The 3,523-nt window shown below is 32.3% G+C and overlaps 1 long non-coding RNA gene across 6 annotated transcripts in view; it reads left to right on the top strand.

Annotated features, from left to right (window-relative positions):
• LOC128250078 (uncharacterized) overlaps positions 1-3,523 on the top strand; it is a 75,054-nt gene that overhangs the window by 59,240 nt on the left and 12,291 nt on the right. Inside the window, exons 2-3 of one of the 6 annotated variants that reach the window (XR_008266199.1) lie at positions 1,457-1,614; positions 2,952-3,024. This is a non-coding gene — a long non-coding RNA (uncharacterized LOC128250078). Of the gene's footprint in view, positions 1-1,456; positions 3,458-3,523 lie in introns of those variants that run through there. The other 5 variants (XR_008266197.1, XR_008266201.1, XR_008266200.1 and 2 more) reach the window with 5 other exon arrangements.

The following is a 3,523-nucleotide window of genomic DNA, read 5'->3' as shown; positions in this document are numbered from 1 at the left end:
TCCGTCTACCAAATCCACTCACAAGGCTTTGGTCAGCCCGAGGCTATAGTAGATGACACTTGCCCAAGGTGCCACGCAGTGGGACTGAACCCGGAACCATGTGGTTGGTAAGCAAGCTACTTACCACACAACCACTCTTGCACTACATATTTTTCATATTTTTTCATTTGGTTCTCTTTAGACCTTCACATTTTATGTATATCTTTGTCTCATCTATCCCCTTCGCTATCACCTTGAGAGCAAATAAATCAACATTGTTATTATTTTTTGTTGTTGTTCGATGATTATTAGCAGTGCCTATGGAAATCCCACAGAATTTTTTAGATGGTTGTAAGTTTATAATGAACCATAAAAATTAGTGTTTCTTTTAAAATTGTATATTTTGCATTATTTTCATTTAATAAATAAAAAAGAAAAAGAACAAATCTTATCTTCTGGATAAGGCTGTAATTGAGGGAGCATGACTTTCTCATTTTTTCTGCTTCTCTCTACATTATTGCCTATACCATCTCATTTTTTTCTCTTGTTAGCTTACATCATCTATCACCATATTTTATAAACAAATGTCAATTTTGAAGCAAGCAGGCAAAAAATAATTTTATTTCTGTGCATGCATTAAGGAATGAGCTGTATAAAAAATCATTTCAAAATTAAAAACTACACTTTTCACTATTTATTAACCACCACCACTACTACTATCACCACCGCCATGTGAAAGCATTATGCATCAGCTGGCATACTGCCTCTCAACCTTGATATGACTGCTCCCCCTCTCTCCCCCCTCTCTCCCCCCTCTCTGCTTTTCTTTAACCTCGTCACCAGACCATCACCTCACTTTTAAACATTCTTTTTCTTCTATCTGTATTTCTTTCTCTTCAACTAAATTTTTAACCACATAATAACAATTATGTTCCCCCTACCTCATGTCGATAACACTTCTCTTTCCCTCTTTTTCTCTCGGCCTTTGCCTCTCCCTTCAACTGACCACGTGATGGTGTAATGCATTCAGCCTTAGCATATTAATTTATAGATACATATACATATATACATGCATACATACATCTTCCTCTATTTTTCTGCCACTCCTTTTCCATCCATCTTTCATTCTCACTCCACTTCTCCTCTTCTAACTAACTAAAGTCTAACGAATGAACAAATAGAATTATAATATAGATAATTAATTTAACTTATTAGTGGTATGATACATGTCTCTTTCTAGCTAAATATTTCATCCTGTGCTTGTTATTGTCACATAAAGGTCTGCAAAATTCCAATTCCTTTTCTAGTTTCATTTAATACTTTCTTTTAGAGAGTTATTATTGTGCTTATAAAAGTTTCTATTGTTAAGATTCATTAAAATACATAGTGGCTTGTGTGAAAAGGGTTTATTGGACATGATTCTTACATTTAGATGTTGCTGTTAAACATTTTTTTTTTCAATGTCTTTTTGTTCCAGCTGAAGCGAAAGTTTTATTTGATTATCAAGCAAACCAGGATGATGAATTAACAATCATTGTTGGGGATATCATCAAGAATGTAGTCATGTCTGATGGAGGCTGGTGGGAAGGTGAAAAAAATGGCCAGAAGGGTCTATTTCCAGATAATTTTGTAGAGGTATGTTAGAAGATGGTTTTGCTTATTTCAATAACATTTTCGGCCATCTTAAGCTTCTACTAATCTTGTAGCTACTAAATATTATTCAACTGCATGGTAATACCTATTAAAATCTGACACTGCATAAAGGGTCCTCTTTAGTCTTATAGACAATCTCTCTGGTCCTGTCAGAAGAAAAGCATCTCTAGTTCTGAAGGTATGATAAAATATATCCTATCCATACAGTAAAGTGGTCAGAGTTAGAAAGAACATTCAGCTGTAAAAGCCATATCATAACAATAAGGAAGACATGAGCTCTGCAAGCTGCAGTGTATGCAACACATCAAAATAAAAACTAAACAGAGTAGAAGAGACTCTTTAGTTCTGACAATAACTTCTCTAGCGCTGGTGGCATGATAAAATATACCCACTCATCTGTTGTTAAATGGTTGTAAACAAGAAGGTTATCCAACCATGAAAATATTCCCTATTGCATGATATACACAATACAAATAACAGAAAGTTTTCTTTGGTATTGCATATCTCAAAGACCACAGGACAAGACAAGACTTGAAACTACATGTCCAACCTATGCCAGCATGGAAAAACAGATAATTAACAATGATGTCTGTAAAATTCTAGACTACACAAGATCACTTATTATGTATATAGTTTTTAATTAAAACTTTTAAGACATGCCATTAAAGCTGTTTATCAACTTATTTCATATTTGTTTCTTGGTTTTGAAATAAGAAAATAGCTATATTAAGACAGAAGATTAGACTTTGTGCAGCTGCAAATTGTGTGGAATTGAGGGCTAGATTATTCTTATTTATCAGATTTTATTTTTATATATGTGTCATAGTGTAACCAAAAACTATATTTTGACAAAAGAATGTCTGGGTGTGGATACCTAATGACACCTGCTGTTTGCAAAACCTATAATTAGTGGGGGAAAAAAAAAGTCTCTACTATAATTTTACTTCAGTTTCCACTATAGATATCTACTTATATTCATAATAGACTTAGTCTTTTATCATATTTCTGTTTTACATGCTTTTATTCAAAATTCCTAGATTTATAGTTTTTTTTTTTCTTTTAATGATATTTTACATATGTTGAATCAGAAATCTCAAACTTCTAAGCCTTTATAATATCAGCTTTGCTTTCTTGTTTCACTTATGAACTAATGGACTTTGAAACTATTGCTATTTATGTTTTCAGAGTATTTCTTAGCATTTGTAATCGTAGTTTTCTAAGGTTGTATGTCTGACAGCCCTAGTATATTCAGATTCTGAAAGTCATGGGTTAGTGGTGTTAATTTCAAGCATATTTATATTTTGTTGTTATTTTGTCAGCTCTGATTGAACAAATCTGTAATCAAGGACATTCCAGTTGTGACCATTCAGTTTTTATTTTCATGTTTTTCAGGTATAGTACATCAAAGACTACATTTTCTAATATGTCCCTCCTTTTATAAGATGGTAGAGTATGATTTGAGAGAGATTTAGCCTCTATTTCTAACTGGATTTTCTCTCCTTGGATTTTCTCCAGTTCATAGAAATGATCAGGTAGCTGTTTATCTTATGTTCATATAAGTAATTATATAAACTGGCAGGACCTGTAGAAATTCCACTGCGTAAGTCAGCATGTTTGAAAACATTATGTTAAACACAAGCAAGGAATTTCTAAGAATTCTTTTGAAATCCTACTATCTAATCAAAACTGTACTTTCAAATGTATTTCAAATGAACTTAGAAGGTACTGCTTATTTTCCTTCTTTTAATATGTTTGACATACGATGTGCTTTATAGTTTAAGGAAATAAAAGATGAATTACAATGATAAAACTTATTTGTGTATGTGTGTGTGTGTGTGTGTGTGTGTGTATATATATATATATATATATATTTATCATTATAAATATACAG

Source organism: Octopus bimaculoides, chromosome 19 (assembly GCF_001194135.2).
Source record: "Octopus bimaculoides isolate UCB-OBI-ISO-001 chromosome 19, ASM119413v2, whole genome shotgun sequence".
Classification (NCBI taxonomy): Eukaryota; Metazoa; Mollusca; class Cephalopoda; order Octopoda; family Octopodidae; genus Octopus; species Octopus bimaculoides.
This window is presented reverse-complemented; position numbering and strand designations above follow the sequence as displayed.